Source organism: Haliotis asinina, chromosome 15 (genome assembly GCF_037392515.1).
Source record: "Haliotis asinina isolate JCU_RB_2024 chromosome 15, JCU_Hal_asi_v2, whole genome shotgun sequence".
Classification (NCBI taxonomy): Eukaryota; Metazoa; Mollusca; class Gastropoda; order Lepetellida; family Haliotidae; genus Haliotis; species Haliotis asinina.
In genome coordinates this window covers 15,238,022-15,253,580 of record NC_090294.1, presented here as the reverse complement: position 1 = coordinate 15,253,580, position 15,559 = coordinate 15,238,022, and the positions used below count along the sequence as shown (strand labels likewise).

The window sequence follows — 15,559 nt, the reverse complement described above, 5'->3', positions numbered from 1 at the left end:
GTGAAATCTAGATGTTATAATGCCCAGACAAACGTGATCAGGTCGCCACTTCTGTGTTGATATCGAATACAGAACTGTCACGTTGTGTGTTTATGTGACTTGCACACGAAATGGCAAGCGAAAGAAAGTTTCTTGGTGAAAGGAAGAGCGATCTTATCAATTCAAATACATCTTACACAAGCAACTTCCGTCGTGAATAGTTTCATGATATAGTTAATGTATCCAGCAAACATAATAAGTAAAGAGAAAAAGGATGAGTCCGTTGTTTTAAGAGGGGTGTCAGCTACAAATACGTGCAACGAAACATACAGGAAAATGAGCTCGACCTTTTTGATGAAAAGCGGATGAAAAGCGCTAAAAAAGCGCTAAAAACATACGCAAGAATATTGTGACATGATGTGATGTCGGCGCATTGCATTTATCTATAATGACATCAGAATAAGACACTCCATTTACTATCGTTAATCATCACATGGCGTCACAGTGGTATCGGGAGAATGTCATGCATCAAGTTTTCTGGTATCAGTTATACTTAAACTACATTATCTTCATCGATTCCAGTCTTGCTTTAAGCACAGAGTGTATTGCCACACATCCTATGAATGCTGTAGTTACCGCTCTGCATGCTCTGTAACCTTTGATTGGACACATAATCATTTAGTAATGTCAATCGACAGTGACTGAAAGGTACTCATGTAATTGTTGGCTTCCACGGTGATGTGGCTGTCAAATCGGCTCTTTCAATCACGAACTGTCCTTGCAATTTGATAACTCTCTTTGACCAATCAGAATCGAGTTATTACCACTTTCACGGTAGAACTGCTTTCTGGGCCCGGTGGAACATAAGAAACGGGATAATTTGGTCGTCTCCTTTAATATCTATAAGAGATCTGAGAAACCTTTTCAGAAACGACAAATCCTTTCCATATACGCAGAAATCTCTGCCACGAGTACCCCGTTGACCCGTAAAGGGAGAACTGTACACGACCTGGTGTTCACACTGACACAATGCAAACTTTGTCAGCAATGCAATACGGGAACCTAAATGTGTTGTCACAGGGGTCATAGGGTGTTATTAATAATGGAATTCGTATTGCTATAAGCAATAAGAAGTGTTTGACATCGAGAAAGCATGTAGCTCCACGCAGCAACAGCTATTCGTGGTGAGGACTTGCATGAAAGCCACTGGAACTGGTAGCTGTATGCAGACTTCTACAGGTGAAAAACGCTAGTTTAATATTTGTATGACGTTCCCTGAATGCCAACCCTGTATGAAGCTTGACATGCTGTTGTTAGTTAGAGGAGGAAGAACTAACTATTCGTATGGATATACAACTGCATTATTCCATATAGGTGACGTTTCCACATAGATTCTAATGTCGTTGTCAAGCAACTGATCACTTGCTCTATGTCGAAGTTCTATATAAAAATAGTCCTCATTCTACATTGTATCCTATGCGTGGAGAATCGAACACAGGTCATCTGCTTACTTCACGACCTCTATGGAAGCAGACTACCAAACCTTTCCTCCACACTGTGCAATGTCCTCAGAGATTAGGAGGTCGAAACAAGGTCTTCTTAATACATGCATCTCAATTTCATCCAAACAAAAACAAAACACTGACATGGAAGCCACAGAGACGAATAGGGGAGTCTTAGGGACTGCTCAAACGTTCAGTCATGGATGGACTTCGTTGGCAGACATGGTTTCATCATTTCTCAACGTAAGTTCCTCATGAGGTCCTTACACTTCTGTCAACGATGCTGGAGTGTCTGGTTCCCACTGATATAGAAAGTTGCCTCAGTTTGTGTGCGACGTTTCTGCAGCAGGATCAACGTCCTTTGTAAGTGCTTGCAAGGCTGTTGTTTCATTACGTTTGGGAACCGTTTGAATCCGTCAGTGCTAAATGTGGTGAAAACGGAGGATTTTCACAGGGTTCAAAGCCACAACCATTCATTGCAGCAAGAGCAGCAACGGACTTGATACCAGGTGCAGGAGCAACAACAACAACGACGACGTTATCGTTTAGCATTCCCAACACTTGTCTAAACATACCACCGCAATACCGGTCGTTTGTGGTGTGACTTGGTTCCCGCTGATGTATATAGTTGGTGTAGAAGGTCTGTTCTCATGCTGTTTATCCATTGATTGTCTGTCCACGAAACTCAGTTGTTCACAGACCGCCGTTTTGTTGGTTGGTTGATTTGTTGTTCAACATCTCACTCTGCCATATGGCGGTGGTCTGTATATAGAGGAATCTAGACCAGACAATCCAGTGATCAACAGCATGAACATCAGTCTACGTAACTGGGATGCAATGATGTATGGCAATCAGGTCAGCAAGCCTGACGACCCGAACACAATATGCTATGCACTTTCTGACCACCATCAGCAATCATTTACACCAATAACATAAGAAAAAGACGTTTGGGTGTTTTCCGCAAAACACCTATTTTTGTCATTACCGCCAGCAAATTGTCCATCATAAGCACATACTTTTCATTGTCCCCAAAAGAAATCAAATACTTGCATCCTAGGCATTTTAACAGTTGTTAGATGCCACGATTTGGCATTTGTACTAGAGGAACATCTGCCGTGGCATCCAACTAATCAATTTTGTGCTTTACTGACGTTATGTAAAAGATGGTTCAATAATTGAATATGAAACCCAATATACCAGAACAGTTTAAGTTAATCAAAGCCACCCACTTGCAGCGGCAGCTTTATTATAAGAGAGAAGATTACACCAGAAAGTGATGAACACAAATACGTTAAATGCTTAGTGGTTGCTTTACTTGTGTTAACGCATGGGTTGATGGTACACTATTTTTCACATGTGGAGGATTTGCACAGATAGTCTGAGTGCAGTAGACCATTTGGGGATATAAGCGGTTTGAGTGGGGAAGGGGGTAATCATGGGTAACTGCGGTGGGTCATGACTTAAACAATCCAGAAGCATACTGCCAGGATGTTGTGTTGTCGGTAGGCAAACTGCCAACGGGGCTTAGAAACCGATACTATTTTTCAGCCATAGGAAGAAAAATCTAGAACTCTCAACATTCATTATTTTTTAAAACGTAATACTTCAATACAGTTATAAATAAAACGTTATAAATGTCAAGACATTTTTCATGTTTCTATATTTCTTACTGATTTTGGCGTCAACGGTTATGTTGTTTGCATGAGAGAAGTTTGATGTTATTGAATTGATGTAACCATAAACTCGATCCAAAATCAGAGATCTGTGCAAATCGGTTTACATTGAGATATATGTGTCATGTTATTCATTTATTGTTACATTGTCTACTGACCTTCACCAACAAATCAAGTGACAGCTACTTCAGGATCTTCACGCAATATGAGACGCCATCAAATCACGGGGCTATGTGTGAGGGCATACATGAAGGCATACGGACGCTGGATGAAGCGTTCTCATCCTATCTTCAAATGAGGTTTGTTATTTTGCCAAATCTTATGTTTCTTCAGCTCTGTGTAAAAATGGGCTAGATATTCAAGTGACTGACATAGTCAGCATCTATCAGTTCTGTTGATGCGATGATTTGTCAAAAAAAAAGTCAGCGAACCTGACCGGCTGATCCATTTCGTCGCATCTTGATGCTGAAGATGAATTCTAACCCGGAACTTCCTCAATCGAGATGTAGTTACATTTATGTCCACCATGTGTAGAGATAATCGTCAAACTGTTCATGGAAATTTGCTTCCTCATTTCTGTTGTATTGGATTACCAAGTTGAGAAGTAAATTCTTTTGACATATTCGACCTTTCCTTAGATTTTTCCTGAAACCAATAACTTGATTCCGAATATGTGCTAGAGGTCATTGCAGAACCTTTCTAATTGGTTATGTAGCCATGGCCATCATTTCAAACTCTGCTTATCTTCATGGATACTGTATGTGTGTTTTGGAAATACTCCTGCGATATTCTCAATATCAAAAGACAGGAATTTCGTCAGCAAAGTATGACTTAACTTTCAGCTAAACTGATTATTTTTTATTGTTCACATAGGTGTTAAATATTTCCACTTTATGGAAACCCACGTGGGTCCCGATCCACAAAGGATTCGTAACGCTGCGATATCCGTAAGCCTTTGGTAAACTAGGTCGCAAACTTACGGACGCTTTGTATATCGGGAACCTGAACTTGACCCAAGGGAGAGCATTGAAACCACCGCAACTGTTTCATGTTTAGATGCATTAGTTCAAATTCCGGGCGACCAAAAGCATCAACAAGGCTGTATGACATGAGGGATGGCTTCATCTTTTCAACAGCTTTTATTTCCTTTTTCGTCTTCGTTGTTTGTGTCGACGGTTCACACCTTTTGAGGTGCACTTGAGCACGCTCCTTTTCTCAAGGTTTCAAAAAGCGGAATGCGAGTTTTCAAAGGGTATTTGATCACGGTTACAGCATTCAAGGAAAGGAACACATATGGTGGACATTTGGTACATCACATTGATTCCTAAACACATTCATAGTCTCAGAATCGTTGATTGGACGCTTTACCATAGACTTCATGTGATTATAAAATTCGTTTTGACGCTTGCATTAACTGTCTCCTCTCCAGCTCTTAAAATAGCATTCTTACATTGTACATATGAACTTTTATTATAACATACCTTTATAAGTATGTTTATGCTCTCCAGTGTCTTAATGTTCAAGAAACCTTCTTCTTGCATGCAAAGTTTACTGGGATATATTTGTAGAGGCTAAGTCTTTATTCACAATTATTTCAGACTTCGGTTATAATCATTAAGGCTCAATGCTTGTTATCGCCACTGAGGTATAATCTTGGATTAAAAACCAAACCTTATTAAGCAGTGAGTGTGTGAGGGAAATGGATTTAACGGCACATTTGAACATGATTTCCATTACGTCAGTTTTAATAGGGGAGAAATTCCAAATTGACTGTAGAGGTACACGTTATTAGTGGAGAGGTCTTTGATGAATGTCACAGGTCTTGGCACGTAACATTGATTGACAGAGTGAGGAATGAGGTTGGTTATTCCACATCTCAGGACGTTGCACATTTTTGGGCTCGCATGGTAGCCAGGTCTCGCCTCGGAGTGAATGGATGAATATGTTTTCATGCCGCTGTTAGCAATATACCAGCAACATCACGGTGGGGGATACCAGAAACTGACTTCACACATTGTACCATGTGGGGAATCGAACCCGGGTCTTCTGCGTAACGAGCGGACGCTTTAACAATTAGATAATCCTACCGCCTCATCAGCAGTTTGTAGCAATGGTGATAACGCAATTGATAATGATGCTTATGGTTGATATCAAAATATATTCTCAGCTTCTTTGGGAATTGCATTACGGGTTCCCATTCACTCTTTACTGAAGAGGGGAAAAGAGGGAAAACCAATAATTGACGTATTTAAAGTTCTCGGGTCGTAACTAAAACATATGTATAAAATCCGGTATCAAATCAGATCTAACCTGTCAAATGACCTTTCACTATAGTAAACGTTCGTTGAAACGTTATCTAAATGTCATGAAGCTGAAAGATATTTAAATATTTCTTTCAAGATACACGACATAAATGTAATTTTACTCTTAATTTGATATATTTTCCGTGAGGTCCATTTTCATTTGTCTGTGGGAAACTGGCAATATGATGTTACTGCTCATTACGTCATACTGTCAAGCGTTTGTCGTCACACCGAAGGTCCTGGTTCGATTCCCGAAATGGGTACACGTGTACATAGTGTACACTATATATGAAGCCCAACTCAGATGCTCTCTCCTGATAGTGTCCAAATACTGCTAAATGTGGCGTAAAACCAAGCGGCGGTGGGACAGCCCAGTGATCTCGCTGAAGGCACAGGTTCGATTACCCACATGGGTGCAGTGTACGAAGCCCATGTCTGGAATGTTGCTAAAAGCGGCGTAAAGCTAAACTCATTTACTCAGCCCTCCTTCACTCACTCTGATCAACACCACGTAAATCTATGACATGGATAACATGGATGGACGCGTACTTTCATGCGTTCCCTTATTTATTTCTATGAGTATATATGCACTAGAAGACTGGGAGAAGACAAATACTTCGCCATATCGTTCATTTCGCATGGGCGTGATTGCTGTATACGAAATAATAAATGCATAGGTGACCTACATTCGCTCAAACGTTCTCACCCTAAAGACATGAGCACTGAAATCGTTTCTCGACAAAATTAGATAACACTTCGTCACCATTATGCCTCAATCGATATTCTTTCGGCCTCCCACATTCTGACGAAATGACATGACAACGTCATTATAATGGATACAAGGCATTTAACACCTTTAGAGCCAGAGATGTACATATTTCAGTTAGACGTGTTAGTTTTGGGTTTATTCAAACTTGCCTCTGTTCACCAGGCAGAAAATGGGTACCCGGTTGGATAAAGTCATGTGACTTTAACATCTAGCGCCTAAGAGACATCTTGGGTTATCCGGGGAAATAATAATCAGATTCTCATTACAGCGCGTCCAGTGAGCAACTATTCAGATGGATTCCAGGAGCTATACAAGTGAATTATTATCATTATCACGATTAAGTGATTGACCTCTTTAGGATCGATATATTGGGAAACGATGACATGCATAAACAAAGTCAGCGAGCCACGGGCACCAGCTCAGTCCATTGCCTCTTATGACCAAAAGTTTGCTGATTTTCAAAACATTTTCATTATCCAACACATTATTGATTCGAATATTAGTTTATCAAGGATGACGTTATTTTAGAGCATTTGAACAGTACATGACGTCGAATCATCTGCTTACAAAGGCTTACTATGGAGTCCCAATGGGGACACTGGCATGTTGTCGCACCAGCGCAGTGACGAATGGTAACCTTCACACTTAGTGCTTGTTTCCGTTAGGCAAATGACGAGAAATTGCCCCTTCCGAGCTTCCATACAGGGGGAAACAAATAAACATGAATAATATCCATTATCTTGGTATGAAAATTATATCATGCAATGCATCAAAATATTGCCTTTTGTTTTTGTAAATCTGGGTTAACAATTAATTTATTGATCGCATACGGTGTATTCAACCAGTATGACATTAGGCCCGGATATAACCACGTACCCATGGTGACCACGTTCATCTGACCAAGTGATGAACTGTTTCCGGTGTTATCCACGTGACTGAGCAAATATCATCCAGTCTCTCTTCCTGTTGACAAGCTGCTGTTCGCGCTTGATACTGGGAACACGCCTGAGTTGAAATATGAAAACTATCGAATTGACGAAAGCAATGACCTGAAATGGATGGATTATAGTCATGTAGTTCCCGATGCGGCCGCTAGGGCTTTGTAATTGCTTCTGATTATCTGTGGATTATTATATGAACCCGATCTAGATTCCATTGCATCAAGCGGCATTAAATTAGAGAGTTTGATCAAACGACAGGCAGCCATCGACGGGATGGAATTGTATCGAGACCTCTACGATGGAATGATCGAGTTATTTGCATTAATTGAAACCGTCATAAGACATTACTGATTGACCGCTGATCGCTGTCGTCAACACGCATGCTCAGTGCGTGCCAGCTGATGTACTAGTGGCATACGGCTGTTTCACAATACTGTACCGTGAGGTCAATGACTATTGGGTATTCATAACACGGCTTAACATCAGAACATCGTCGCTTATTATTCATGGAAGGGCAAACACAAACTGACAAGATAAACATGCAGGATGATTACTAAGCGAATGAGTGGATGAGAAGGTTATTTTAAGAAAGATTTTTTATCGCCTCTGCAAACCCTGCTGCGAAAGCACTGGACATTTTTAGAATGTAGTCTTTGTAGCTTCAATTTTCCAACGTATTATATCACCATCTCATTTTGATCGACACCAGTGATCCATTCGCAAAGCTTCGTTTTGGGGGTCATTCGTCATTTATGGTTTTAACACTAGTATTGCAAGGTATTTCGGTACCGGAATTTCTGCCTAGGATTAACTTCATGTTTATTAAGAACAGGCTTAAAACGAAGCCATTATATGGAACTTCACTGAAGTATTTTTAACAAAAAAATAGTATTACTGAGATTTACCTTGATAATCTTGGAAGTCTTCGGTAAAGATATCTCGACTAAGTGAGTCATATTCATATGCATAAATGAGTCAGTCGCTGTATAGGTGGGTGAGTGAGTGAGTGAGTGAGTGTGTCATCAAGTGAATGTGTTTTAACGTAGATCTGGACAGTATCTGACAAATTTCACGCATTGAATACATATACAGCAACACTATGATTGAGCCAGCTGACTCCATATTGTCAGGGAGGAAGAGTCACCGTACACCACTAACAGCACGCGTTTTCGTCTCGTTAGAGAGTCAAGTCGGTCGACCTCACGATCGTGCTCATAGTGCACAAATCGTCAATGACTATCTTCATGTACACGGGATCCACAGTATGTCATGGTCAGCAATTAACCTTTATGCACGCCTCTCATATAATATGGAGGCTTACGCGTTGCAGCCACAGACTGCAGACCACGCATAAACTGAACTTGTCAACGCTCTGTAAGAGGAGTGAGCACACCCCCCTCAGTTGTCACTGGAAGACTCATACGCATGGTCCCTCGACGAGTGAATGAATGTGTGACACATCGACTAACATCAAGACTGAAATTTCTCATCTTACCTCTATGGTTCTTCAAGACAGTAGGTGACAGGGTGGCCTTATGGTTAAAGTGTTCGCTCGTCATGCCGAAGGCCCGGTTTCGATTCACCACATGGGTACAACGTGTGAAGTCTGGTGTCCTTCGCCGTGATATTGGTGGGATGTTGCTTAAAGACTCGTGAAACCCAACTCACACACTCACTTTAAGATAGCAGGAGGTCATAACTCACTGTCATATTCACTGTTGTATTCCTACTCCGTTCGTTATGATCATGCTGCCATTACAGGAAAACAAATATCTTCACAAATTTAGAAACTATTTCAGAGTATCCACTACTTTTAGAGACACGAGAACAGATGTGGCACAGCTGGTTCCCTTAACACCTGAAACTGATTGGTTTCGGACCAAGTATTATTTTGAGGATAACTCACAATACCTATTTCCGTGATGACAGGTCGTTCATTATTTAAATGTAATCTAAATGTGGCGAAAGCAGATCTTCTACAATTAATCCATATAACGTATCTCGGGGACCGATAATTAACAGAGGTGAAAATAGTCGGACAACGTGCTGAAATACTCTGTAATCTATAGGATCTCAGTAGGACGAAAGGTCCAGGACTATAGACATAGCTCTGAATTAATGCACCTGAACAAACCTGGACGTGTGCACGCAATTTCAGTTATTACGCCCCACGAAATTGTCTAGAATAGGTCATGAAATCTAAAGCCATATTTGTCTGTAATATCGACCTGTTCTCCGCGGGTGGTTGATAGCGCGAACATAGGTCAACTCAGGCACACTAAATCAGCTAGGTCGTGACTGACGGGGACCAGTTTGTATACAGATACGGTCTGAGAGGTCATCATTGATGACATTATTTTAATGAATGTCTGTTGTCACCAATATTGCTGTTATATAATGGAGATCAAACTTATATCATGCTGTAGTCAGCAATGTTACAGTTATATAATGGAGATCAAACTTATATCATGCTGTAGTCAGCAATGTTACAGTTATATAATGGATATCAAACTTATATCATGCTGTAGTCAGCAATATTGCTGTTATATAATGGATATCAAACTTATATCATGCTGTAGTCAGCAATGTTACAGTTATATAATGGATATCAAACTTATATCATGCTGTAGTCAGCAATATTGCTGTTATATAATGGAGATCAAACTTATATCATGCTGTAGTCAGCAATGTTACAGTTATATAATGGATATCAAACTTATATCATGCTGTAGTCAGCAATATTGCTGTTATATAATGGATATCAAACTTATATCATGCTGTAGTCAGCAATGTTACAGTTATATAATGGATATCAAACTTATATCATGCTGTAGTCAGCAATATTGCTGTTATATAATGGAGATCAAACTTATATCATGCTGTAGTCAGCAATGTTACAGTTATATAATGGATATCAAACTTATATCATGCTGTAGTCAGCAATATTGCTGTTATATAATGGATATCAAACTTATATCATGCTGTAGTCAGCAATGTTACAGTTATATAATGGATATCAAACTTATATCATGCTGTAGTCAGCAATGTTACAGTTATATAATGGAGATCAAACTTATATCATGCTGTAGTCAGCAATGTTACAGTTATATAATGGATATCAAGCATATATCATGGTTGTCTGTAATATTATCACGTAATAAGCATATTTTTAGTGCTATCTGACCGAATAGCATACTGACTCCAACCCAGGTCCAACCAAAAGTCATACTGACTTGCGTTACTATGACGTCAAGCTATGACGTCATTCTATTGTTTACATGTCACAGTATTGTTGACAAAATATAATTACTTTTCTTGACTAAACAGACATGTGTTTGTAAGAAGCTTACATAATAAAACAATTATGAATTATTGGATACCTGTGAATACCTGTCTTTATTTAATTCGTCGTCGGTCAAAATTACTTTTCGCGTGTCCATAGAAACAGGTATTGATCTCATCACAACTCTGCCGTTGTATAATATCACAGTTGTGTCATATCTGTCTTTAAACAGTAATAGCAAACTGTCCATGACCAGTAGTATGGGAGATTTAAGTAGTGAGTAATATTACTATTAAACACATGGTAATATCACGGTTATATCATGCCTATCCGTAAGCAGTAATACCAAAGCTTTTTGTAGTCAGTAATTTCGCAGCTGTCTGTACTAAGTTGTATCACAGACATCTGAAGTCAGTAATATTATAGATATACGAACACAATATCACCTTTATATCATGTCTACCTATCCGTAATCTCAGTAATAGCACTGCTTTCTGTTAGTAAGTCAGTTATGTCTCAGCTGTCTGTACATCACAGACAGTTACATCACAGACATCTTAAATCGGTAATAATATTATTTCCGATATACGTACACAGTAATATCAGAGTTATGGCATAAACATCTGTAATCGGTAAAAGCACAGCTGTCTGTAGTCAGTGATATCGCACTTGTCTGTAGTGAATCATACCACAGGTTAGTATTACCACAGTCTTTTCGCGATAGTCGGTTGGCATTATATTTGTTTACCAAACGGGCCTATATATATATTATAGTTATATTATAGTTATTATTATCAGTTATATTCCATCTTCCCAAACAATCAGTTCGTGAAACAGAGCTGTATGCAGCACCTTCAAGACAGAGCTTATAAACCAGCGGTGGGTACCAGAACATCACGGCATCGACCAATTTCAGTAATATCTCCGATGGAGGTCAGTGACCTTCATATACATTCCTTTCCTTTTGGCGTCTATGCATACTATTACTCCTAGCGTGGTTTTGAGCTGTTATAAGACACGTGGTTGGCATATAATCTTGGATTACACGCCATCTTTAACTATCGTAACACGCCAATTGAAACGTCGAAAGAGTTCCTGGTTAGGGACAACAGACAGTCGTTAAATTAGTAAAACCCGTGGTCATGACACATGTAGTACTATCGGAACATGGGCATTATCTAGATATTACCCTGTTACGGCGTGTGTGTGATTGTCTGCCTACTGTCCACCCACAGCCTTCAGGACATATGAGAGCAGAGTCCAATGATATCTGTACTTCCGGTACTGGTCTAAGCAGCATCTACACAACGACGTGGATAATTACCCCAAATATAACCTTAACGCAGACATCTTTGATAATACCCGTGACGAAACCTTACAGAAAACGCCACTGTTGTGTCCAGGAAGCCTTATCCGGCGTCTGTCAACGACATCAGCACTTCCACCGGTGTCCATTTGTGGCTAGCGCGTAAACTGGGCTCGTGAGGAAACCAATTAGCGCCAACGGGTCTAATACATAACGTTCTCGTAACCGTGTTTGGCGGATTTCATCAATAAAGTATGTTCCGATGTTTTACTGGATTTGTATAACGATCCCATTACATAATGAATCCCTTCTACAATGTACTGATTTGACTGAAGTTGCACGGGAGTTGATTAACTAAATGTGATTGAAGGCCCTTGCAATTCCAGTTTGCTGTGCCATTAATCTGCAGGGATATAGGGCAATATACTTGGTGGTCTCAGCGTCAATGCCCAGAAAGAACCTCCTCCAACAGGGTCAACTTAGGGATTTTATAAACTGTCACACTAACACTTTGTTTTATACCGTGGATGCAGAAGTTATATTCACAGTAAGCCTATACAATCTCTCCCACAAAGACACTACCTTGTCAAAATCACAGATAAACCACGTTATGGAAACTTGACGCTACAGAGGGTATATTTATACGGTGACATTACTTTCTCCACAATATCTGGATCCATGAAAGTGTAGAATGTAATTAAACAGTAACCCTACGCTATATATACTCAATGCAACCACGGCGGTATAGAGAGTATACCGCTTTCTACAACGTAAAGCAACAAGGCCCTCCTTTCACAAAGCACTAAGGTGATCGTAAGTCACTAAGGTAGCCATAGCGCAATTATAAAGAGCAGGAATTGACCTTAGTAAAGATTGCTTCGTTAAGGAGCTCCAGGATAATAGCTAGTGTATATTGTAACACTACTCTACGTATGATCCGGGTTGATGTAGAGGGTAACACTACTCTACGTATGATCTGGGTTGATGTAGAGGGTAACACTACTCTACGTATGATCCGGGTTGATGTAGAGGGTAACACTACTCTACGTATGATCTGGGTTGATGTAGAGGGTAACACTACGTTCTATGGAATATTTGCAACAATAACGATATTCAGGTTTTACTTAAATAGTACCATTAGATGTAGGCTGTATATAACTATGCAAGCAAGATGATGTGGAGCGCATCCTTGACCTGAAACACGTTTTATATGATCTTTACAACCAGGGTGATGTACAGCGTACACTTAAACTGCATTACCACAAACCATGTTCTTAACCGCAACACTAAACACTATGAGATCTCTGCAACCAGGATGACATAGAAGGTATACTAAAACGGCAACACTACACACTATATGATCTCTGCAACCAGGATGACATAAAAGGTATACTAAAAGAGCAACACTACACACTATATATGATCTCTGCAACCAGGATGACATAAAAGGTATACTAAAAGAGCAACACTACACACTATATGATCTCTGCAACCAGGATGACATAAAAGGTATACTAAAAGAGCAACACTACACACTATATGATCTCTGCAACCAGGATGTCGTAAAGGTTAGTTACACAGAAACAGTAACAGTATGGTCTTAAGCATTACCGTTACCGTAGAAAAATAAGAACTAAACTGTCAAAGTAAGACTTCTTTTCCGGTGAGAAATTACCTATATTCAGTTCAGACACGACAACATAGACACCGTATTGTAAACAATCATCACAAAAATCCATGCAATAATACATTTCCGTGACTGTTTTAGAAGACGAGTTGCTTGAGCTACAAGTGACGGGAGTTACATGTCGAATCTATAGCTGTGAGATGTCGTCCAGCACTAAGCGTGTTTGAGCTGTTGTGTTGTAACGTTCTTGTTATATTCATATCAACAACGCACTACTGACAGTGAGCTGACAAAGCGTCTAGTGTGTCACTGTATGTCACATTCCGAATTTGTTCACAGCTGAAAAATAAGGAATTGTCCAAACGAAGATATACCGACTCCAAGAACACGCTGTCAGTGTTTGTGGGTTTGTTTATTTGCTGTTTAGCAATAATCTTGCTATACCGCGGTCTACAAGTAATCGAGTCCGGAACAGACAATCCAGTGATCAATAACATAAGCATCGATTTATGCATTTGAGATACCAAGTCAGCGACCCTGACCAATTGATCGTGTTTGACGTACGAAAGACCAATTCTTCACGGGTAAAACACTATGTGACATTTCCATTACGTATTTACATATCCGTCTTGTGCTGCTTCGAATTCAACTGTTTCCATGATCTCCCGCATGTCTCGCCGCACATAAGGAAGGATGGTAAATACTTCAAAAGTATTATACAACTCTATGTCATGAAACCTGTCACACTAAACCCAATACCGCATTTCTTATTACCTCGTACCTAAAAAAATATCATGTGTGAAATGTATGGTTTTGCTTTAAAACAACAACCGGAAAAAATTAAATATAAGAGTTATCAATATTTTCTGGTCTTAATCATACCTTACAAAGAATCGTCGAATCTTTCTTCATATTTTGAAGTAACGGTTGATGATTCTTTTTAAGGTAGCTTAGAGTGAGCTAGATAGGGTTTAGGTATATGGCGGATGTTGCTCAGCTGTTAAGCGTTTAATATAACAGTGGTAAAACCATAAAAATTGACAAGTGACCATGTAATGTAGTTCAAGGTTTCCTGAGTGCTAACCAAGGTTTTGTTTATGTGTTTAAAACTCCCCTACACATCCTCCGGGACCCGTCATGCAGTGCGCGGGGAATGTCCCACACTGATGACGTCACAGTGTCACAAACACTCAACTTAGCAACATCCAGCTATTTCCTAACAAAAGTAAAACAATAGGCTGTGCCATGTGCTAAACATACCACCTGACATGTCAACACCAGCCCCTGATGGCAACCAATAGCACCTACCTTTCTCGGCTGATTTCGAATAAAATTCCTCCACCAACACCGAGGCGTCCGAATACTATCCTCGCCGCCTATAGTCCGCAAGGCCAGAGGGAAGAGTAAGTTAATTTATACACCCAAGTTTGTGCAAGTATCGGCATTACTTGGATCCGTCAGTGTGGCGTAGATGCGGTCTGTACTCCGCCAATCAATAGCTGCCATCGGGCGTCCTTCACCTTTCCCAACAGCAGCAGAAGTTGGCGGGTCCATGCATGTCCACCTAAAACAGACACTGTAGAGCTATGTCAATCCTATTAACATCGTCTGAACGTCTTTGGCCCATCTAAAACCCTCTAATGCAATCTGTAGGACATCCGTCACTGCCTGCCGCGCCAACATCGGCGACAGTGAGGACAACGACATTGGTAACACATTGGTGTCACTTCAGCTGCTAACGACAGGGACTTGCAAGCACGCATGTCCATTTTGCGGCTAACAGACAAGAGGATTTCTTAATTTTCTTGTCTGGTAAACCGATTAAAACCAGGAAAAACAAATCACTGTCGGAGCTAAGCTATTTGGGCTGATAAATTGTTACAAGTAATTAAGTGTATGGGTTTGAGTAATGTACCCGTGTAAGCTTATTAACGCATATTGTCCGTCAGAGGCGTCCACTGACACTCTACTGAATAAAGGGACAATCTCAAGCTCGCAGGATTTATGTAAAAATCCGATTTTGCATTTAATTTCTCACGCTCGTAGAAAAAGTATTGAGCACCGAACTCATGTCTCCTACAATATATTGTCTCGCAGTTCGTGGAAGAGTTCTTCTGCGGCTAAAGATAGCGATGTAGCTCCTCGTTCATGTCGGTCTGAGCAGGCGGTGATCGTT

The 15,559-nt window shown here is 40.2% G+C and overlaps 1 protein-coding gene across 1 annotated transcript in view; it reads right to left on the bottom strand.

Annotated features, from left to right (window-relative positions):
• Positions 1 to 14,761, bottom strand: part of LOC137265282 (guanine nucleotide-binding protein G(t) subunit alpha-2-like) — a 149,519-nt gene extending 134,758 nt beyond the window's left edge. Inside the window, exon 1 of the mRNA XM_067800640.1 lies at positions 14,692 to 14,761. The gene's annotated coding sequence lies outside the window, so the exon portion shown is untranslated. The remainder of the gene's footprint in view (positions 1 to 14,691) is intronic.
• Positions 14,762 to 15,559: the final 798 nt, after the last annotated feature.